This window comes from Mus caroli, unplaced genomic scaffold (genome assembly GCF_978045245.1).
Source record: "Mus caroli unplaced genomic scaffold, Mus_caroli_1 scaffold_12, whole genome shotgun sequence".
Classification (NCBI taxonomy): Eukaryota; Metazoa; Chordata; class Mammalia; order Rodentia; family Muridae; genus Mus; species Mus caroli.
Window position 1 is genome coordinate 82,348,926 of NW_028227267.1, and position 25,536 is coordinate 82,374,461.

Sequence of the window (25,536 nt, forward strand, 5' to 3'; positions counted from 1 at the left end):
GCAAAAGTTTTGAACAGAAATTCCAAGCCAGCCTTGAGAAGTACACATTAGGACTGCAGGCATGAATGGTGAATACTTTAGGAATGTCATTTAACTTTTTTTTTTTTGCTCCATTCCAGATTTATTTTTAGGACCTATATGAATATTAGGAAGGTTTGAAACACTTAATACATTTTTGACAATGTAAATCATCTACAGCAAAGCAAAGAGAGAATGAAAATGTCAAGTTGTTATCAAACGTAGTAGCTGTGACACTGAGATACTTTAAACTATGCATATTTGTCTTTAGAGGCCATTTGAAGAGAGCAGAAGCACATAGCATTATTTCATTTTGAAAGAAACCTGAGTTTAAATTCTTAGCCAGCATACTATGAGGATGTATGATCCACTCCCCGTGTCAAGCTCTTCTTGTGCACCCCTTTCCAAATTTACAGTGTCTTATTTGTTATTGTTACATGTGTATACACACATATATGTGCACATGTATGTAACCTTCTTAGTCCATTTAGCCTTACACATGTATACACATGTCCATGGCTGGCCGCTGGGGATTAGATAACCTATGCTAGAGCTCATGCCCCTGGAGCATCCTCGGGAACTCAGAGGACACTGACTTTTTTCCCTCTCTCATAAGCCATTGGCCATTGTAGCTATTTTCACAAAAACTATCAGTTTACTCAACTAAAAGCAAGACAGGAAATATTGCTACACCAGCAACTGTCTGTCTCTCCACATGTTTTCCCAAGGTCCAAGTGTAATTACTGTGTTTTCAGAAGTGCACTGGCATGAAAGTGTTAGATGTGACAGGCAAAAATATCTCTACAGAGAAACCCAATGTTTTAGTTCTAAAATAGTGTGTGCATTTCCATTTCCTACAGCAAATGTTACAGCATGGCTTTCTACCCAGCCAGCATGACTACCTACAACCTCCTTGTAATAAATATATAATGAATGTCATTTGATCCATCTATTTCCCCCTGAGAATTTCTGATGCATTTTGCACATGCTGTTAGGGGCAGTATCTCTGAAGTCTGTGACATAATTGTTTCCTTTATTTTCACTTGTAAAGAAACATATTAAATAAAACCAAAGTTTAGCTATTGATATTAAATTCTGGTAGATTTTTATTATGATGAATGAGGGGTAGCTATAATTTCAATCAGAGTTTATTTTAAAATCCATTAATATTTGTCTCTGCAGTGTGTAAAATTCCCAAGGAAGGAGAGCTTGAATTTTAGCCATAAGTAAAAACTTACAGAATGGTTGCCAGCCATGAACATGTTTTCAAAGTACAAGTGGATACTTCATGGAGAGTATGTGGTCAAATTGGGTAGAAACTCTTGACCAAATAAACAATGGCTGTCTAGGAGTGGTGGCACGTGATTATTATCAACCCAGTACTGGGAAGTTGAGGGGAAAGGATGAGGACTTTAAGATCAGTCTCGGCTCTATAGGATGTTCAAGACCAGCCTGGGTTCCTAAGACTCTGTCTCAAAGAACATAAAAGCAAACACATAAACAAACAGGTTTACTCTACTCCATTTTCTTGTCTTTGTAGCTACCTCTGCCCTTCTTCTTGAACCCACGCTGCTTGAGAAGTAAACAAATACACTACAACTAAATTTCCCATAGCTTTGAGATAAGCTCTACCTTAGCTGGGTAATTTAAATATTTTAATTTTTCTGAAAATTCATGTATGGTAAGTCACATTCACACTCTGAAATTTATAGTCTCTGAGTGGCAGTAATTCCTGCTTCTGCCACTGACTTACAGCTTAAAATTTTTTTTAAATATCATGAAATTTAACACTGCTGCTTCTGGCATAAAGTTAATCCCCTCAGTTATTTTCTCTTCCAGGCTTCCTGTTGCAGACCTTCACTGATTAAAGAATTGGGATGTCTGCACTTTCTCACACCTAGGTACAGCTGACTGACTACCAAAGAAACCTACTAGTAGAGCGTACCACCTGTAAGGAATGAGAATGTACTCGTTGGCTCTCTGGAACTACATACTCCACTATGCAATAATAGGAACATAGATAGCAAGGTATTCCTATATTTTATTCACTATATTTTGTCCAACCCAGAGAATTATTTTCTGCACAGGAATGTCCAGCTCCAATAGCGTATTTAGATTTCTAGAGTTTATGAGCCTATGAAAGCTTCAGCAGGTTTTAGGATTGAAGGAATTAAAAATTAAATAAAATGAAATAATAAAACAAAAAGAAAGAAAAGAAGAAAGAGGAAAGAAAAACAGAAAAGATCAAAGAGAAAAAGTTGATATTGGCTTTCATATTCATAGGTAACTTACTTAATTTCTGGTATATCTTGTTATTTTCTATGGATATCTATTCATATTTCAAAGCTATTTCTTTTCAATTCTGAATTTATTAGATAGGATTATTTTTAGCTGCATAAAAGTTTACAAAATATAATTCCTGGTAAACCTGTTTTGCTTTGTGTTATTGTCACAACTATTGGAATACATTTAAGAGAGACTGGCCAAAATCAGATTCTCCTCTTGTAATACATTTACCCTAATTCCCTGAGGAAATCCATGTTTATTATTCTTATTAATTTTCAACCAGGTGTGATGGGTATTTTAACTGACTTACGTAATAGAATTTTGAGATTTGATCTTGGAAAGTTTTAGGAAAGCATCAAGAATGGAAACCTTTTTACAGATCTAAAGTTATAATATTTTGTTTCTGTTATATGTCAATAACTATTGGAAAACAAAGGTCTAAAGGAATTGTTCTCCATTTTGAATGGACATCACATCTGTATTTTATGATTACTGAAGCATCACATTTTGTACTGAATTCTTCCCTTTTCTTACTCAGTGGGACTTGAGTGCCGTGTAACCATTTGCCTTTCTGACAAATACCTAGAGGATTCTGATGAACCAGTGGGCATCTCACACTAGAAATCACTATGCTAAAGAATCTCTTTATTTTGTGAACCCACACACAATCAGAAACCGCTGAATAAGTACATCGTGCCCATACAATGAGATAAACTGACTTTCCTATCTCCTTGTACACATCAATGCTATTTTTTTTCAAACATGACTAAAAACTGATTCAGATCATAGCAAGTCAGCATACAGCCTTGGATTCTTAGATCTGTGACACACTTAGCAAGAGAGATGTCTGGCAATATATCAACATTAGGTCATTGTACCATACGCTGTATTTCCTCCAGCACACAATAGCTAGCAGTCCAGCTAACTCAATAAAAACAATATTAACGCTGTTACATTACCAGACAATCACATTGCCATTAGCATCAGCCTTTGAAAGGTATTCCCATGCTGGAAGTTAGCCAGACTCCTTCAGACAGTCTCAACTTACAACACAATGTAATTTGGCGAGGGCCATATGGCAATAAATATGGTTATGAAATACTGCACAAGTCTTTGCTCATTCTCCTTTATTACAGAAAGAAGTGAGCATCTAGAGACTGACTTAAGAAGAATATGTAATATATAAGAAGAAAATTATATGTATATGTATATACATGTGTATATGTATATAATGTATCAGCATAATCTTTGACCTTATAGAACAGAAAAATCAACATGCTTTCCGAAATAGAATAAACAAGTATTTCTTCACTCGAGTCACTTTTAATACACAAATACACGCCTCTGCTCCGGAAGACAAAATAAGCAGAAGAAAGAAATGAAGGGGATTTCTCATATGGTACAACTGCTCACATTTTCTCCCATGAAAGCAACTGCTTACACCATTTTTTTTTAACTTTGTGAAATAAGACCACTAATACTGACAACATTAAAGAACCATTTAGGTATCGTAAATCTGCAGTGAGGGATATTCCTATTTTTACTTGTGTTGAATACCTCAGCTGTAAGGGAATAGTGGACTTCTTATAATAAGAACTTGCTTTTTCCCTTCTATATTTCAGCATCAACTTTCCAGTACAACCACCTGCTCAGACAATCAATGCCACTTTCTATGACTTCACAGTAAATGAAGCTCACTCTGCTAACCCAAGGGTACTGTCAATCTAGAATCTCAATATGAAAGCTTGAATTGCACATTTTGTGATCAGCCAACTGTACTTAGAAGAGAGCCATTTTCTCACCTTTTAATATTAGAGTGCATGCTTGTCTTTTCACCAATAGTAGAAGCCTATCACTTTGTATATTAAATACAGCATTACAGACAAAGCAGAATAAATTGGACACTGTTTCTACTGAAAGGAATTTCAAAGTTGTTATCTCTTTCAGAAAAAAATTTCCAGAAAGCAACGAAATGTGTTTTTTTTAAGTGTCTTGAAAAAAAGTGTAGCTAAGGAATACAAAACTAACAATTATATATCCCACGTCACTTCCTTAAGGTTACTTCTTCCAAATGTTTTTCTTTATTATGCCACAGATTTTACTTTATAGCAGACGTTGCATCTTCTGCTGAAGATGATAATAGAGAACCTTTACCTCCATTTTGTCAACAGTGAAAAGCCCCTAAGACTTTACTCTATAATCTACCATTACTTATACTTACCATTTATCAATATGTGGGTTCTCAGTTCCTCAAAAATAGAATACTCTTATTTACCCAAAGGCAGCATTAAGTCATATGGGGTGTTTAAATTTTCATTTTTCTCTTTGGCTAAATCATTTTTTTTAAAGAAGGGATTATTTATTTATTTATTATATGTAAGTACACTGTAGCTGTCTTCAGACGCACCAGAAGAGGGCATCAGATCTCATTACGGGTGGTTGTGAGCCACCATGTGGTTGCTGGGATTTGAACTTCAGACCTTCGGAAGAGCAGTCGGGTGCTCTTACCCACTGAACCATCTCACCAGCCCTAAATCATTTTTTTAAATGTTCATCATACCCAAATAATGGGGCCTAAGTAGAAGCTAGAATGTTTGCCAAATAGTCCAAAGTATGGTCAATACTAAATTTTTCCACCATCTTAAAAACAAAAATGGACATGCCCTTACCCCATTAATCAAAGATTGTAACTGAAATTTTCCTGAAGCAATGTTTCCATCTCTTCTGTAACTCAGACACTGTTTCTTTCCTATTACAACAGTGACTTTGGAATGGTTCTCTTCACTTCTAAACGAAGGCACTGGAGAGCAGGTTTGTCAATACTGCATAGAATAATAATTGAAATGGGATGTTTTCTGTTACAGTGTAATTCTGATATAATGAAATGAAAACCCAATGTAGATTTAGAAGTCATAGATTTTGAAATCCATTTCTTATTAGTAAAGAAGGCTTTTATTTATTTGATCTTCAGTCCTGAGCATAAAATAAGAAAGTTAAGGATAAAATTCCCTTTTACACTGCTAAAGCCTTCCAAAGGGATTTTAATTTTAAATGTGTTTTAAGTATAAAGACTCTGTATACATTTTTTTCTGCCTTCTTTTACTCAACTTTAATTTTGTGGTCATAGACACCCTATATAGGCAACCTACATATTGCTTTAAAGATTCTGTGATAGCCTAATCTAATTGCCTACCCCACATCTCCATCTTTGTTTTCTGGATTTTCCTACTAAACCAATCAAAGCAGAAGAGACTCCCTTTGTCTCTAAACTATGCCAGTTCTTTTACATTCTTTTTGGGGGTATGGGAAGCAACATCACTTACTATTGGGCATTGTCTTTACCTTGTCAGAATTATCTAACTAGTTACTAAAGTTGCTAATTCTTTCATGAATATTCCAATTTTAGGTAATTTGCCTCATGCCCTACTGATGTTACTGCTGAGATTCAAGCCTTCTCTTCTCAACCAAAGAAAAGGGTTTGAATTAGTTTTCTGTGGCCTTGGCAAAGTATCTGAAAGAAGCAACTTGAGAAAGGAAGAGCTTATTTGGGCTCTCAGATTCAGAGCATCATCAGTCTATTGCAGGGGAGATACAGAGAAAGGAGCAGCTTTGCTCTGCTCTTGTCATTCTGGGAAAAGCATTTGTCAACTCTCCTCACAAGATGGTGGACCAGGAAACAGAGAGCGTACCACGAACCTTCATAGGCTCTTCCCTTGTGGCTTATTTTCACCAGCAATACTAAGTGATACATTTTTTAAGTGCAGTACAATTTTGTCTAAATGTGTATTTCAAAGTAAATAAACATAGGATGCTTCCCATAGTCTTCAAATTTTTAGTTTTTTTTCCTTCCATTGATATTATAAAGGATGGCAAGCTATTTTTGCCTACTAGTTAGGGGAAAAGCATGAGTTTTTATATGAAAGTTTTATCAAAGTAATTTTGTTTCATAAAATGACATTAAGAGTTAGAGGAAAGACTGAAGGAGCTGAAGTGGATTACAACCCTGTAGGAAGAACAACAGTGTCAACTAACCCAGTCCCCTGAGAGCTCCCAGAGTCTAAGACAAAAATTAAGGACTATACATGGGCTGATCCATGGCCCCCAGCACATGTGTAACAGAGGACTACCTTGTATGTCTCAGTGGAAGAGGATGCATTTAATCTTTTGGAAACTTGATGCCCCAGGGCAGAGGGTGCTGGTGGGGGTAAGGTGGGGTTGGGTAGCCGGGTGAGGAAACACCCCTCTCAGAGGTGGGGGTATGGGATATGGAGTGAAGAACTGGGGGAGGAATGGAGGCAACTTTTGAAATGTAAATAAATAGCATAATTTAATTTTAAAAATTCAAAAAGAAAGATATTAAGAGAAAGGAATCCATATAGTATGGACAAGTCTTCAATGCACACAAATGTCACAGCTAGACAAGAGCAAGACAGTAAGGCTTAATTAAAATCTCTACCAATTACATTGTAATTATCTTAAGGAATTTGAGGCTAAAGTACAAATTTACTAGTTGCTTTCTGGCAATAGTCTTTGGGTTCTTCCTCTTCCTTCATCTGGTGACCAGGCCCTCCTCTCTCTAACATTCTTCTGGGATACTCTGGCCCTTCTCAGGAACTATGCCTGTGCTGATACTATGAATCACATAACTAAGTTTGTTCTCGAATGACTCCTTGGAAAAGAGGACGAGGGTATAAGGGTGCTTGCTATAACAACTGGAGTATGATACTGAAAATCCACATGCAAACTGTGGCAAACTTGCATGAATGAACATAGAGAGAGAGAGAAAGACAGAGAGAGAGACAGACCGACAGACAGACAGACAGACAGACAGACAGACAGAGAGACAGAGAGAGAAGGAGGGAGGGGATGGATGGAAAGAAGGAAGAAAAGAAAAGAAAAAAGAAGAACAGGTTCTTTCTTTGGAAAATCTCTTTCATCCTTCAGGAAGAAAAGGCATGGGGAGCAATAAGGACATTAATTTCCAATCATTACATGTTCAGGGCTCTGCTTTCAGAAATAATGCTAAACCGTTTTAAAAATAAAATGATAACAGAGAATATGCTGAAGCCCTTACAATGGTATCTTTTCAGGGAAGTGCAGTGAATGGGGTTTAGGTAAGACTCCTTCCAAATGTTCCCCAGCACCCCTGTCTTTTGAACTATTATATTCTCTGCTGAAACTTCTCCACTTATTAAAAGAGCCTCCTAACCTATTTTCTAGTTAATAATGAAATCCTTCTGAGGTGTTCTTTTAACAGTTTCCATGTCACGATATGGAGAGGAGAGGGAGTCTAACTGAAAAATGCTCAGATCTGAACATCTGAGCTACAACTATAATCATCTGAGCAAGCCCTGGAAGGCAAGGTAAACAGATATGACACCAAGAGTGAAATCAAAGCACATACAATTAAATATGGAATTATTCTATGAACAATTTGTACAGCAGAATTTCATTAATTAAGAATAAAATAGTAAAAATATTCTTTGATTACATCTCAGCAATAGATAACATTAACCCCTTTTATGTCAGGGCATTTTATATGTAAATACATGTAATATTCACATGTAAAGTTCACATTGAGTAAGATTTAGGTCTCTGTAACAGTGTTGGTAATTGAGCCCTGAAGTTTCTATGCTATACAGAAATCATGAGAGTTAATGTTCTAGGCGAGTGCCAGGGTCAGGAAGCAGGAGTGGGTGGGTTGGGGAGCAGGGTGGGGAGAGGGTATAGGGGACTCGGGGATAGCATTTGAAATGTAAATGAAGAAACTATCTAATAAAAAATGAGTTAATGTTCTAAAGTTAATCTTGCAGCCCGTTGGTATTATCTTTCAGGAGGAGATGGGAAGGGGGCATACAGAGAGGGTGAGAAGGGAGAGAGCCTAATTAGAAAATCTCTTTTGAAGGAAATAGCTTTCTGAACTTTAAAATTAAATAATTTTGTACAGTGAGGGGAAAAAAGTGTCAACTAAAATTAACAGATGCTCTGGTTAAATGACACTGGTATCATAACCCCTAAGCACACACATATTCTTTGGGCTGGAATAAAGAACATGACATTACACAGGAGCCTAAATCACTTGTAAAAATAATAATGTACACCTATTAATGAATCTCAGGAAAGCATGGCCTACTCATTGAAAGAGTTTTCTAGTCAGATCTACTTTTGCTTCCTGTCATTTTCTTAAGAAAGAAAAATCTGAGCTTTAATCTTAAAAGTTTTTGTTAAAATTCATACAGCTCCTTTGAATAATGGTAAATAAATATGTGTGATTCTTAATTTTGCTGACCAATGAGAATGCTCACCATATTAGAATTCCCATTAATTACTGATGAACACATACATCTTGCACTACACCTTCCTGTGTATTCATCTCTACTTACTACATCTAAAGTAGTCAAGATAACACTACCCTCTCTCTCCTAGCTTTTGTTTCTTTCAGTTTCTCTGTCACTCCTTTTCTCTTATTTTGTTTGATTTATTTGATTATCTGTCATCCACCTCCCAGCAATGTATAAACAACAAATGCAAAATCATGGCATTTACTGAGTCTTGTTCATCGGGACCCTACTGTGTGCCTGACACTATAGGATCACATTGGATGATTTAAATCTCCTTTCAGAAATTCATTCATATCATATATATATATATATATATATATATATATATATATATATATATATAAAACAATTGACATGAGAATTTTCTCTAAGAAATCAAATACCTTTTAAAAATTCTTAATGTGCATTTACATGTACAAGGCCAAGTCCTAGAGTTCTTTTTATCTTGAGTATTTTTCTTTACGGAGATTCCGTTAGGAAGCCTAAAACAAAATGTCTAGACTAGTCAGGCTTTAATAACAGCTGCAGCTGTATAGAAGTAGCTCCAGGCTGACCACTGTTGGACGAACACGTGCATTGCCATGCTGGGAAGGCTGCTTCTGGAATGTCCCCTGTAATCAGTACACTAGTGGGGAGATCTGCTAACATCAGGCTTCCTTATAGCAACCCTTTCAGAAGGAACTTCAAGAGAGATGTGGAGAAAGAAAACAACAAATAGCGTGGGAAAAAAAAGAAGCAAGGAAAGAAAGTGGGGGACATGGGGCGTGGCAGCTTTTCAGTACGCAATCAATTGCCAAGGTTACTTTGGCACAGAGGAAAAAGAAAAAGGGCAGACTGTGCCTGCCTGAAGCTTTTGTACTTCTGCCCAGACTACAGGGGAAATGATGGGATTAAATAAAAGTGCCAGTGAAAACAGACAGAAAATCTTCCCAATAGTTTTGCCGCTCTGAAGGACGAACTGCTTGAAGTGCTGACCTCCCTGCCTCTCTCAGTGCGGTCAAGAAACTGACTGTCACTCCTACAATTATGATTAATGTTGCTCCCACTGGTGACATATTGCTAGCCATAGTCTCTGGAGTACAGAAAGACTCAGTTGTCTTGGGTCGTGTTTAGTCATGGCTCTGGCAAAAGATCTGTTTGCTGGAGCTCCGGGCTTAGCTTTCAACAGGCATCCTCTTGATTCTTTGTGAGACATCCTATCATGGAAGAACAGAGAGCCTGCTACAAAGAATGACGGCTAAGAAGGATAAAACATTAAATTAATTTTGAAAATGCTTTTGTACTGAACTGCAAAATGCAGCATAATGAATAATTAAACAATTAATAATGTAATCCTCTTAGAAGCACAGAACCACTGTGTGAGAGATTAAGTGTTTAAGAGTTTCCCGTATAATGCAAATGGTAAGATGAGCCTTTCTTCCTCTCACTTTTCAGGGGAATGGATTGAAAGCTCATTTCCGGGTTTTAATTAAATACTATTAAATTTGCAGTAATAAGCAGAGAACAACACTATTGTAATGTGGAGGGATTACTAACTACAAAGGTAAGTATACAATGCCAAGACCCCTAACATTTCTTGGTTCTGTTTTAATTTTAAAAATTAAGGGGAAACTCTATTTCTAAGCCACTTGGTGCACATCTCCAAATATTGGGTCATCTATTTCAAAAAGGACTAGAAAGACCATGTTGAGTAATTGCAGAATTACAAATAATGTAGTTGATGCATCTAAACGTTATTGTATTTGCCAAACATAACAAAGTTTTCCGGGACACAGAACTTATGTTCCCATGAATATATTTTCAGTATTACTAAATATCATGTTTAGGATGGTGCTATAGATACTACTGAAATACAATAGTTACTCATGGAGGGAAGAGAAAGGCTAAGTAAGGCTGAGGAAGTAGAGAAAACCCACAAGGATCAGGAAGCTCTTGAATCTTGGAAGATTCACAAAGCTTCTCTCAAAGGTTATATCAGCATATACTGAGTAGAGGAGAGGGACTTCCGAATAAGTTGCACACATTGAAGGTAGCTGTAGCCTTAGGAAGACATCCGCCATGCTGGGTGAGAGTTTCAGTGATACAGCTACTCTTGAGTCATTCATGTTCCCACAAGCCACCAGAGTGAGCTCAGTAGTCCACTAAGCTGAGCTCCTGAGCACTTTTTTTCTTTGGTCAGTTCTAAGGCCCCATCTGGTGGCAAGTAAGGATTTGTTCACATTTCTTCAAGAAGATTCTCACTACAATGACTTCTTGGACTTCAGTTTTATTGAGAATAAAATTAACACAAGGCAAAGAATCAGGAGAACATGAGAATAAGACCATGAAGGGAGGTTAAGAAATCTCTTCCAGGAAAATGCTGAAGCTTGAATTTCAAAGGTACCCTCTCATTCTGCACACATATAGCTCTCTGGAGCCCATGGTATGTAATGACATTTGCCATGCTGTCAGAAAGGTGACTCCCGTGACCAGAGGTAATCTCAAAGAGAATAAGCAGGGCATAAAGAATAGGTACTGGCCAGTAAAGAGATTCCAGTAGGCTGAACACCAAGGAAGTTTCTAGATAGTTGTAATAAAGAAACACCTTGCCTGTAATTACTCATGAACTATTTCACCCATATAATTAACAGTACTTTAAAGTGGGACTTGAAGACTCGCTTCCAAATCCTTGAGTTCACATGCCCTGGGTTGCTGCCTCTGTTAATGGTCCCAGGCCTAATTTCACTCTTGAACAGGTCTTAAGACCAACTAGAGATCTCTTAATTACCACAAAGGGGTAGGTACCACTATCTACCCCTTAGGAATGTTGTGCCATGCTGTTTGCTGTTGTGGTTTGCTATAGCTGGGTGAAAATATTGGTTGTTTCTTTCCTTTGGGTGTTTACATGGCATCTTCTGATCCATGTAAGTTAGTTCTCTGGGATGGTGCTTTCTGGCCAGTTCCAGATCAAGAACCTCTGGAATTGTGTTTGTAATATGTGATGTTTTCAGCAATAGGGCCTTACCTTCCACTTCTAGAAGGCAACCAATAATAATAAAAATAGGCTGTAATATTTTGGGATTCTTTCCCTGACGAACAACGTAACAGAAGGCATCTCATGAAATGTACACTTATTTTTACTTGTACTGTATGTAATTTTGGTAGAGAGTTACTACTATGAGTCCTAGTGACTTTTAAGGCAACTTCACTGTTACTCTCCCCTCTCCCAATCACTAATGTGAGACTCCTCCCGTTTTTCCCATTTCCCCCATCTCTTGAACCCTTATGTTCTCCTCTCCAGTGCCTTCCCACCCTGGCCATGGTACCGGTTTCCACAGTTACCCTAGAATATACACATCCTGGACAGTTGGAGCTCAGAGCCTCTACTGAGAGAGATCATGAGACATCTCCCTTTTGGAATCTGGGTTATCTTACTCAATATAATGTCTTCTAGTCTCATCCCCTTATCTGCAAATCTCATGATTTAGTTCATAATCCCTAACAACAACATAATCATCGGTCTTCCTAAGGACAGATAAGTGTCACCCTAACCCCAAATCAAAGGAACTTTTCCTCACAACAGGTTGAGTCCATAACAGAAAATCATAACCATTCAAAATGCAGGGTTGTGGAGGTCAAACCCAATAGATACATCTACAATACAATTCCCACACCCGAGGTTCAGGGTTCATTGTAGAAGTGGGAGCAGAAAGGTTGTGAGAGCCAGAGGAATAGAGAGATTGTTGAGAAACTGTTTCCTTGGAATTTAGGAAGCTACACCCATAATGTTCCATTATCATGATTACTAAGCAAGGACAAAAACAATAGACATTCGAATGTGGATGGGTGAAAACCAGAGGCCTCAAATCTACACAAAGAACTACAGGAAACTGAAGGATGCTGAGAGCAGGAGAAATACTCTTGTCCATGGAAGCGTACATCCAGTGATTACCCAATGTCAACCCAATATCAAATGGTCAGCTCTGAAATTATACATAAACTCATATTATACAGACTTAGTAGATATTCTATAAACTCATATAAGTAGGAATATGAGTGTGTATATGTGCATTTAATAATTAAAAAAAAGAGTCCAAGAATTTGAAAAGAAAAGGAGGAATATATGGCAGAATTTATACTCAGGAAAGGGAAGGGGGAATATAAAATTATATCATAATCACAAAAGATTTTTTAAAGTAATTAGATTTTTAAAAGATGGTATTTTAAGTTGAAAATACTGCTTAGACACAGGTCTAATCTCTATATGACACATGTCTCCATGTACCCTACATAACTTCTACATGGAAATTTATTCCTGGAATCAGTTTAAACTTCAAGCAAAAGGAAATTTTGAAACTAACACTATTTTGTCTAACACAGTGGAATATAACCTCAAGTTAATCTTATGCTGTTTTAAGAATAAAGCTCTGTTTATGGAAGACCCTAGCAGAAACATTCCTATGATGTTCCCATTGTTCAGATTCCGGCATATGGCTTAGATCTAAGTTCCACTGAAGTATAAAAGTCAGTATCATGGCTGCCATCCCTCCTCTTCTGACTCTCAACTCCAGAGCTTCATCTTGGCCACTTGCCCTTTGGCTACTTCCCATGGAATTCCAGGGAATGGGCTCTATGTGAAAATAGCATAGAATTTAACAAACGAAATTATTACTGCTTTCTAATGCCATGCTGCCCTTCTCTTTGTCTCTCTGTCTCTCTGTCTCTGTCTCTGTCTCTGTCTCTCTCTGTGTATGTACTCACACAGTACATACATGTATGAAGATCCAGGCCCTATGTAGTAGATATAGTATTTTCATCTGTTACTTCACCTTTTTTCTTTCTTTCCTCCTTACTTCCTCTTTTTTTTTTTTTTTTTTTGAGAATGTGTCTTTTGCTGAACTTAGAGTTCAGTAGACTTTCTGCCCAGCAAGCCCCTGGGATCTGCCTGCATCCACTCTGCCAGCACATCTGTGGTAGTCATGTGCCATTACAACCTGGCTCTCACTTGAGTGCTGGGGTCCATATGGGTCCTCATGCTTGGACAGCATGTGCTCCAGCAACTGAGTGATCTCTCCAGCCCGCTTCTTACTGATGGATCGACATCCCAGCATCCTTTTCTTCCTGTATCTGTAGAAGGGTTAGTGGTTAGTTTCTTGAAGATCATACTATTCTTTCCTGGTTGGCAGCAGGGACCTAGGCCGTATAGAGTCCCTTTCTAAAAGATGGTACCAGTGATGTTTCTAAAGAATAGGTTGTTGCAAACATTTAAGTAGCAAGTGAGAGGCCAGGGAAAATTAAAACAAAAAAATATATATAGGGAAAAATTTTTTCTATTATGAAAGGCTATCTTGCAGTCTTAGAACACATTTTACTCTATAAATTGTCCCTTCAGGGAGAAGAGTCATTCAGTCGACAGTGTACTTGGGAGACAAGAGAATTTAGAAATAAAGAGCAACATTTCAATGCACACATGTATCCACATGATAAAATGACAACTGAAATATTTAAACTAGTCTAATCTAAATAAATGAAGAAAGTCATATCAGATCAGACACACAGATTAGTGCACTAAACATGACTATGTTAAAATTTGTTTTTAAGATCAGAGCTTTGTTAATTGGTATTACTCAGTTTATCAATAATAATTAAGTACTTTAAAATATTATATCATGCAGGTGCAAATCCCAGATTATAGTACTGGAATCCTCTATCTCCCCCAACATTTCAATGTTGTTTCAAATTCTTTTTATTTTCCTAAGGAAATGTAAATTCCATTTCTAATGATAACCAGCGAGAAAATCTGATTTGCTTTTAAAGGACTATTTTTCCAACTGGGTTTGCTGGCATTCATCTACACACTAATGAAACATGAAAGTTCAGTTCTCAACATTTAACTACCCCATGTTGACATTTGAAACCACTTTAAAGGAAAAGGGTATCATATCTGAATGTGAAGAGAATTGGGATAAAGTGTGAGAGGGCTCAGACCTCGGGCATCTTCCCTTAAGAAAATGAGCACTAGTGATATTCACTCATAAAATGAGTGGGCGAGGATGAGTTGCAAAATGAGATCTGTACATCTCATAACATCAAGAGCTTTGAAACCACTCTAAGTAAACTGAATTTGAATGAGGTAAGAAGTGGGAAAAGCAAAATATCTGTTATTACATCTGGATTAGACCAGACATCCCAAGTTTCATCCTGTCAGAAAGTCAGGAAATATTACCTGGCAAGAATGGAAATGTTTTTTGGCAGATAGTGTTGATTAATTTTTCCCCCTGAGGAAACACTGTTGTTGAGAGGAAAAGAACATTTCCAGGCAGGCAACATAAACAAGCACTGTTTCCAAGAAGCACTACCTGCTAGGAACTTAGGTCACTTTACCTAAGACATGATGTTTGGTGCACTCCAGAGTGGGACTCTAGAAGGCAAACTACCCAGTGGGCTGATGCACAGTGTGGGTGAGATGGGGGCGGGGGGAGGTCAGTACAGAATGAGCAAGCCAGGGCAGGAGCCAGTAGTGACTGACTGGCAGACCCTTATTCCCTTATCTCTCTCCATCCAGCTCTTTACTGCTCTCTGTTTACATCTACCCACAAATCTCCCTCACTAGCTTCTCAATTCCCTTTTAAATGACAATACAGATTCCCCAATCTCAGGCAGATCTCATTTTATGCTTATTGCACTTTGCTACAGAATTGTTTTCCTTCCATGCTGCATTTTTCCTGTACAATCACCAAACTGGCAGAGTCTGACTGGATTGTCAGAAAGGAAACGGTATTTGCATTTCATAGGAAATTAATCTAATCAGGAGAATGTTCAGTGAGGACCCCAGCCAGACTTGTTTACAAATGAACAATACCTGAAGGGGAGAGCTTTTAATCTTATTATAATATGACCTTCCAAAGCCTAGAACGCAATTCCTTAATTCCTGCTTGTTAACTCATTGTGTTTACAGTTTACTGTGTCCTATGGTTTTGCTCTAGAAATAAGGAAGCAAAATATCACCTTATTCTAATAAATTAGAAAGCAAGAGGGAAACTAATAACAACTTTTAAGACTGTGATGAAAATAGCATTCCATAAAACAAGAATAAACAGCATCGCAGTCTAATTTGCCTCTGCATAAATGTAAACTGGAGCTCAATGTGTGGTAAAATATTAGTATCTTTATTGCCAACATAATCTTAACTAATCATTTCTTATGTTATTTCTGTAGTTCCAGTAAGTCACCTACATGAAATCTGACTGAATAAGGTTAGACCCTCAGATGAAACGACTGTGCTTTTCTTCATTTGCTTCTTTCTTTTTTTTTCTCTTTATTCTTCCCCACTTCATAGAATCTTTTCTCATTAATGTTCTCTTCTACTTCCAAGTTTGTCTCAGGCAGGATCAGCCTCTGCTCTTTGTACCATGTCACCAGCCCCAAACAGTTTTCTTTTATAAACAGTCCTCTCCTTTGTAATACATAAACACATTCTTTAGGGACACTGTAATTATCCCAAATGAGCTGTAGTACTGCAAATAGCTTCAGCACCCCTTTGATTAATCTGTAGAAAACGTATTTTATAATGCTTATATACACATTAAAACCTCCACCAAGGTAATGAATTGACATTAATAAGATACATTAATAAGATACAACATGCACAAATACCATATGACCCTATAAGTTACATTCTTTGTTTTTCCTCTCATATTGGGGGAAAAGAAAAACAACTCTTGGCATCTTGCCATGTTTATGAAAATACCTTTGAAAATGGCTCAGAATATCATAACTTCACATTTGCCATCATTTTCCCCTATGGAGATGGCATTTGTCCTGACTTGTGAGGTCTGCATCTTTACATTTTCACTTTATGCTTCATTACTGAGTAGGTCTTATCAGCAGCCCCAGTTGCAGGGCAGACGATTGGAATTAAGCATTTTTATTTGTCTTACATGGTTTGCTCCTACAAGATTTTCTGCATTTAAGCCTCTTTGTTCAGCTGAGAACTGGATACATTGCCAAGGCATTGTAAAATTTACATCTTGCTTTTCCTCCTGTATTCTTTCCAAAAGTGGATTGAAAAACAAAGTATAGTTTTTAATTAGAGCTCTAACTGACAATGAACATTTTTGCCCCTGAGCTTTGGCATCGTTGATCACTGGTGAGGTGAGGTTCTATAAGAAGCCTACTAGGAGATGTTCATGATGTCCCTGTTAATCTGCCTTCCAGCAGTATGTGTGTCAGCTATAGATAATCATCAGAAAATTAATTTGATCATGGTCAACAATGGCTGGGACATCTGAAACAAATGTACTTTTCCTTTTATCATCATCTGATTGAGAGTGATGGCTCTGCTAATTTCAACGGTGTACAACTAGAAGCCCTTCTTGGTTCTCCCAAAAGTTTCAGGGTAAGCATTGCTTTACTAGGTTATTGCTGAGTTCAGCCTATTGTGGCTGACTTATCCTAAAGTAGAGTCTGAAAGTAATCTTTTTCATCTTCAAAATAGCTTAATGTTCTGAATTACTTTGGCAGGGCTAATAACTAGATCATTGGAACACATGTTTGAGGAAGCCAAAATGATGGCAAGCCTTGTTACATAAACGGGAGAATTAAGACTAAATTGACTAACAAATCAGAGGCTCCAGCTTGGAGTTTGTAAAGACAGTGGTGATTACTGTGCAAGCACAGGAGAAACTTTGACTTTTCAGAAATTTTTGATTCTTTGATTTCATAGCCTGTTACTTTTGCCTCTCCCTGGGGAGTCTGCCTCCTACACCCATCATTTAGATATTAAATTCCTCAGGACTCAGGAACAGCACTGTCTGTTCTCCTGCAATGTTTTCCTTTGAGGTGATCTAATCCATTGTCAGAACTGTAAGAACTCCTAACAGGGATGAAACCTGGGGATCCAAGTACAGCATCCTGCACCGACATACAAATTCTTAAACCCAAATGTTCACTTGATTTAAGCATCTCACATCTACCTTGAGTTTAAGCACCTGAAAGGAGACAGCTAAAATTTCCTCCAAATTCTCTCTTAATATAAATCTTTTCCAAATTTTGGCTCAAATAACAATTAGTGCCATGTTTCACTCCTATAGACTCTAGCAAAAACATAAGCAAAATATTGTACCTTAAATATCATAAAATCTGTCCATAGCTCCAAAGTACATTTAAAATTGTCTAATTATATTTATTTCTCTTACCATCTACCTATTCAAAGATACCAGCATTGCCTCTTAATTAACTTGCAATTTATTCTACAATTTTGATCTTGCTTTGCTCTACTAGTTTATACTTTGTGAAACAGTTAATGTGATCTTTAAAAAATAAAACGAGCTTCTTGTCAATCTCATATTTAAAAGTTCTAACAGCTTTTCAAACAGAGATTTTTGAAAGCCTCTGAGGTCTTTCCTGATCTCTCACCTCAACAAGCTAGAAGTACTTAAGCTACACACCACATTGCAATCACTGTGTCTATATACTTTGTCACAATAAACCACACTGAAAACAGCCTGAAGCTAAGTTCTGCCCTCTACATGTAACTCTTCATTGTCTTCTTTGGGGCAGCAAAGCTCCTGTCTAGCCTGAGCCTAGGGTCAAGTCTCCTGAAATATCTTTCCTAAGCAGACCTTGCATTTTACTCATTTTTGTAGCTTATTGTATCTTCCATTGCAGTTATTACAATTATGTTGCTAACATGTCCATTTCCATTGTCTTGGCTCATCACCTGCTATTTAAAAGTTCATTGATTCATTGTTCAATACTCCATTTCTAACCTCTGCCATGGCACTGAATTCATAATGGGCACTCAGTGAGTCTGCACAGCTTGTACATTTAGTTTTATTTAGGCTGACTCTTAAAATATGAAAAAGTATTGGCAGCCTCTGATTAGCACAAAGGACTTCCTTCCAATGAAGGAAGTGTCTAAATATGAGTCAGTAATAAATTTATGCATAATGAAAGTAGTATAGCATACAAACACAGAGAGAAGGTTAAAATGCAAAAGGAAAGCCTGGAGAGATGGCTCTGTGGGTAAATTGCTTGCACAGCATGAGTTCTTGGGTTTGGAAAACTATTTGCAAGGTCGAGACAGACAGATATCAGGGGCTTGCTGTAGAGACAGTAAGCAAAATTCATTGTGTTCAGTGAGATACCTTGTCCCCCAAAATAATATGGAGAATGACAGAGAAAGACACTCAGTGTTGACCTCTCCATATATGCTTTCATGGACACGTGTGCACGCGCACACACACACACACACACACACACACCAAATAAAATGAAGGGCAAAAACAATTATGACTTGTTCATGTCTCTAGATAAGTATTAATGATATAAAGCAAAGCAGTTAAGAATTCCAGCTACACATAATGGTTCCTTTCTTGTAATCCATTCAGGAGGTAAAGGCATATTTCTATCAGTTCAAGGCAAGTCAGCTCAACTAAATGAGTATAGTCTAAGGCTACATAAGGAGACTGCATCTGGATCAACAACAACAAACAAAACGAAAAAAAAAAAGAAACAAACAAAAACAATACTAAAAAGTTGACTCAGTCGGTAAAGTCCATGCTGGGCAAGCCTAACATCTAAGTTTGATTTCCCTCTACTGACATACACAGTATAGCAGCCTGTGTCTTTAATCCTAGAACTTGGGAAGTAAAGGAAGAAGGATTTACTGCAGCTCTGTGGCCAACTAGCCTGGTGAACTCCAAGTATAGAGAGAGATCCTGTGTCAAAAAACATAAGTGGAATAAGATATAGGAAGAAACCCAGTGTTGAACATACACATGCACCTACAAATACATGGCTACATATGCATATAAATATATGTATATGCATGCAACCTTACACTCACAAGCCTACACATATAACACATATGCACAGAGAGAGACAGAGAGAGAGAGAGACAGAGAGACAGAGAGAGAGAGAATTAAAGAGACAGAATAAAGGCATTGATAAAATATTATAAGGGCTTTAAGAAAAATCAATTACAATGTTTGCATTAAAAAGAAAAAGAATGCAATAAATGTTTAAACTCACTGCTTGTGTGAGTATTAAAACTCTGAATGTTTCTATATAAATCTAATATATGCAAGTTCTCTAGCGACCAATTAAAAAATGATGTCCTTAGGTTAAAATATGTCTAGATATTAGGAGTAATGCAATATTTCATGAATTAGAGTGTGCAATACTAAAAATGTCACATATTCAAGAAAACAAAATTCCAACTATGTATTTGTCTGTATGTATTTCACTGTGTGGCTTCGCAAGCTAATTATCAAATTAGTCACACAACAGAACATCTATAGTTAATAATAATGTATTGTATGTTCAATATTGCTCAGAATAAATGCCTCACAACAAAAAAATGATAAATGGCATGGTAGATATGTTAATTATCTTGATTTAAGCACTGAATGTTTTATACTTGATCCAAACAACAGATTGTATGCCATAAATATATACAACTATTGTATGTCTGTTGAAAATAGCATTAATTAAGAGACAAGAAATGCAAGGGATCAAAAAAACATTAAATATTTTGAAAAGAGAGAGAAGGGGAGAATTTTGGATAAGATATTATAATTTTTTGTAATAATCTGCAATATTAAGATGTTGTGGGACAAGGAGGACCTGTCATGTATGAAGTGCTGAGTTAATGTTTGTTGCTGACATGAGCAGGCCATGTCAAGGACCAATACCTCATACTCATAGGAAGTTAGCAAAACCTTAGCAGTGAGCCCCTAGGTGAGGCTCAGAGAGGTGGTTGAAGCCTTCTGTTGAGCCCAGTACAAAAGTTTATAGTGAACATAGAAAATATCCACTCTAGCTTTCTCCCCATAAATGTTTATGGCCTCAAGACTGCTCCCCAATAGAGAGTTCATTTTCTAAGGTGAACTAAGCCTGCCTTCTTGTTCAGCTGTACCTTAAACTCTGCCTAATTGTTCATCTGTATCAAATAGCCCCACCTACCTGTCTAGCTGTATAAGACAAGCATGCCATGTGTCCTGAGGATTGTGGCTTTTCCATCAGAGATCCCAAACAACTGGATCCAAGCTTTTCTGTATCCACTTGTATTAGTGTCTGTCCTTCCTTCATTCACTGGTCTCTCCTAGTCAAGCTTCTGGGACCCAAGTAACACAAGATATGGCAAACTGGCTCTCCATCGGGTACCAGACAAGTGGCACATGACGGCCAGAAACTCATGGAGAAGAAATGAAATAATAAAGGTAAAGGGAGAAATAAAAGGACAGAGAGAAGCAAAAGGAAAAAAAGACATCCAATTGATGAAGACATATAAGTAGATAAAGGAAAGAATAAAGGATCAGAGGAGAGCTCATCTCAATTCATTTCATATAAAACAAGAAGCAAGAAGATTCCCATGATAAGTAGTTAGACATTACTGCTTTGGAGGCGATTTTGGGCAACCACAGAAGTGGGGTGAAGGCATTTCAACTTCATCAGTGTTTGGATTGAATCTGGGAGATGTGTCCTTGGTTTCTAGGGTGGGGCTGTGACAAGATGAATTTGGCCACTTGAAAACGAATGAATGAATGAATGAGTGAGTGAATGGAAAAACTGTAGTGTGGACACAGATGGAAGCCCTAAGAATGTTCTCATTTATTTTGATTTAAATGCTTTCATGTCATATTTGTAAAACAAAGAAAAGAAAAAAAAAGAGTGTAAGTGAATGAGTTGGGTGGTGGGACTGCGGGCACCTGTCCTGCCAGACTGGCCTAGCGTGTAAGCTGTTACTGGACACTCCAGGAGTCAGTTCTTTGCAGTGGCCTAGACTCATTGCTGGGCCAGCCAGGGGCAAGGCCAGCCAGCATGGAGGCAAAGGTCACAAAGGTGTTCTGTGTGCCAAGGCAGCCGTAGTACAGTTGCAGAGGTTGAGAAGGTGTCCAATAGCAGGAAACTTCACAGATTGAGGAGGCATGACACCAAAGAGAAAAATCTTGGCTGGGTAAATGCTACCTTATAATAAGAAAACTCCAAATAACACAAAGGATGTATTTCTGACATGTCCTATATCTAGTAATTAGTAATTGTATCCATGTATGAGGTAAGACCACTCAAGAAAGAAGCCAACGGAGCCCATGGTTTTTCATCCAGTGGCTGGGCTACATCCGCCTATATCTGTTTATGCTAATGAGTTCTTCCATTTTGAGGGGACATTTCCTAGTGAGCTCCATTCAACTTTTTAGGGCTGTTTACAACTCTCTGACTTAGATGGGACTTATTACATCCTGCAAATTACTAACACATATATGTGAGAACAGTTCCTTACAATGAGCAAATACAATTGGAAATTATTTGGGGCACATCTCCTACATCCACAATAACAATAGCATTAACGTGGCACAAATACACCAGTACATCTTAGAAAAGCAAGAGACTTGTGATACAATTGCTTTCTCCTTGCTAATATTGCAAAAATGATGCTTTTTTGTAGAAAAATTCCACAAACTAATGTTGCATTAGCAATAGATAAACACTTTAGTTAATTGGTCAATTTAGTTATTTAGTTAGTCATTTGGTTAAAAACTCAAAACAAGGCTTAACCCAAATTGCATCATTTGGAGGACATAATACTAATGGGCAACAAATATTGAAAAATGTTAAAATCTAATTTATAATGAGAACAATTTAAATACACATTGAAAATTGCTGCATAGTCTCAGATTTTGAAGGAAGACTACAATAGCAGACATTAGTAAAGAAACAGAGAAGATTTTCAACACACATTCTCAGTAGATTGGAATAATCATTGTGAGACATACACTGCATATACTTCCTGGAAATTCTGGCACAAGTGTACCTGGCACAAATGTATTCTCTGCTTGCAACAATATTGTCACTTTTGAGCTCAATTTCTGAGTATTTTTTGTAATAGTGATAAATGCAGGAAAAACTTTATTTTGGATCATGGTTCCAGAAGCTTCAATTTATGAAGAGGTACTCTTATTGATTTTATGCCTGTGTCAAGGCAGAAATATCATGGAGGAAGGATGTGTCAGATGAAATCTCTTTGTCTCCCAGAGTAATAGAATGGAACCAATGCCAAGATATACCATTGGAAAAAACTGCCATCAGTGAAACAGTTCTTCTAATGAGGCCCTTTCCAGAATTCTCACCTCCCAGCAGTCTGTACACATTTTTTTAAGTATTCATTATGTCAGAGCTTTCACAGTCTGTCTCTAGAAAAGTCTTCATTTAGGACACATCCAGAAGTTCATTTTTGCTAATCTCCAAGATGTTCTTCAATCTGATCATACAAAGTCAAGGTTAAGTCACACATATTCAGAGTAAAAACTGTTTAGAACTCCATCAGTAGTAGAGAGTGTAAGTACATAAAATGATGCTCATTCCTTTGACATAAAACCATAATGTAATGATATAACACAATCTATTATTGCACCGCACCAGTCATGTCTACAAATATTAATGTGATTTATTTGATTAAACTCTTAAACCCAGGCTAAACTAAGTTTCGTTGTCCAGGGTTGCATACTTGGCAGTAAAACTGTAAGTAACAAAATCTGGAGGTATGCCCTGATATCCTTAGGAGGTAGGGGAAGGAGTGTGAGGAGATCAGGGCTTAGTGGCTGCATTTAGAAGGAAGGAAATACTGCAGTTCCTGACTTGAAAGTTTTTTTTTCTCCATGCCCACTTTATAATTTGTGAAGTTGTATAGTTTTATCTATTTGAGAAAGGATTGCTAGGTAGGAAGTTGGTGATCAAAAACAATGGTGGTGCCTTTCTTGTATCATCCTCTGCTTGTTTACATTTAACCATATCAGCCACTTTATTCTCTTGTCCAGCTAAAAGGTAAGGAAGGAGTATTCAGTCTGGCTTCACTATTCTTTTCTAGACCTTGAAAGCCATTGTTCATTACAAAGCCCCTGAGCATATCAGTTTCTAAAGACTCTAAGTTACCAGTATATCCTTTCTACTTCTAGAACTAGAGTAGTAATGGAAAATAGGCTTCACCGGTCATGTCAAAAACTTCAAATCAGCATTGTTTCCAGACACAGAGCACAGTTGAATAGCTTGAGTGTAATGTGGTTAATACAAAAAGTGGCATTAGTCAAATGTCCCCCACTAAACATTCCCCACTTATCAATATATTTAATCCCAATAGAAAGGAAGGAAGGAAGGAAGGAAGGAAGGAAGGGAGGGAGGGAGGGAGGGAGGGAGGGAGGGAGGGAGGGAGGGAGGGAGGGAGAAAGGAAGGGAAGGAGGGAGGAATGGAGGTAGGGAGGCATGAAGGGAGGAAGGAAAAAGGGAGGAAAGCCCTCTTTATATAGTCTGCCCAAGGTTTCCAACATTCCTCCCAATCATCCATCTTCCTTTGCAAACACTTCCTTTTCCGAACAAATCTTGCTTGGGGTCCATCTTCCAGAGACTTCTCTTACCAATAAGAATAAGAACCTGGACCAAAGCCAGGCGTGGTGGTGCACAGCTTTAATCCCAGCACTCGGGAGGCAGAGGCAGGCAGATCTCTGAGTTCAAGGACAGCCTGGTCTACAGAGTGAGTTCCAGGACAGCCAGGTCTACACAGAGAAACCCTATCTCATAAAACCAAAAAACCTGGACCAAAGGGACCTCACATCCATGGTTAACCTCTCTAAAACATAGATTTTTTTCCAAGCCAGTTATATTTTACGTATTTTTCATAAAAGAATGAGAAGCCATTTCTTTCATCAAAATATACATGGATAATAATAAATTCTTAATTTCATGGAAATTTCTGTGTTATTTTGTTTCATTTTAGTTTGGTTTGGTTTTTCATGGGGAAAGTGGGCTTGTTTTGGTCTCTAAGTTCTTGGACATGTTCAAAGAGAACTCAAGATGAAGTGAATAATGAATTGTATTTTACTGGTCGACTTCTCAGTTGTATAAAATGTTTTAAGAAATGTAGCTTCGAGTTCTTAATTAATACTATAAAGAGAATATTTCAAACATGTTAGCAACTGCCTGGGAAAAGTCTTGCTTCAGCAAAAACAGCTGTCAGCTGAGTTATCAATTTAAGTAAAGTTGTAAAGACTTAGTATCTGTTTTCTTCCAAGTTTCCTATGTTGGGACATCTGAATTTGTGGAAGTAATATTTTGAACTCTTTGTGGTGCATGTATGATATGTGTGGGGTGGTGTGTGTGTGTGTGTGTGTGTGTGTATACACTTGCCTATGGAAAAGGCCTAAACTAGTTGCAGTGTCAACAGTTTCATAATAATCTCTTACAAAGTGAAAAACACACAAAAAGAATTTTATTGTCTCTTTCTGAAAGCTGATGTCCAAGATCAATCAACAGGTTTAGCTTCTCTAAAGATGCCCCTCCTTGACTTATAAGTGGGTCCTTTGTGCCACATCACAGAACACATCTTTATTGTTCTTCTTTCTCATTCAAACTCTGGTTAGATTGAGATAAGGCCTTATGCTTAAGAATTCACTTTAAGTTTTTCAAATCTGATAGCACTATCTGTAAATATAGTCAAAATGATGGTTGGCAACTGAATATGTGCATTAGCAGGACCAAGATAAATCAAGCATTTTTGCCTTGTAAAGTTACACCTAGCCAGTGTGCAGAGTATTCAAGGTAGCACAATACCTTCCAAGGTGAATAGCTCCGCACTGCTGTTCTACAGGAAAAATCATAAAATGCATTCTCTGCCCCTCAACCTTTCAATTATAAAATGAAAATTATATGCTTAAAAGTGTAGAAGTATAAAATAATACACAAATATTTGTAGACATTTTGCAGAAGATCCTCTAAACTCTAAAGCAAGCAAAGATGGGCAATAAATACTGCAGCCCTTCTAAAATATATCTCAACGACATTTTTCTTTTCCAAATGTCCATAATAAGTATTCCTAGGTATTCCTTCTTTTTCTACATGTAGTCTATCTATCTATCTA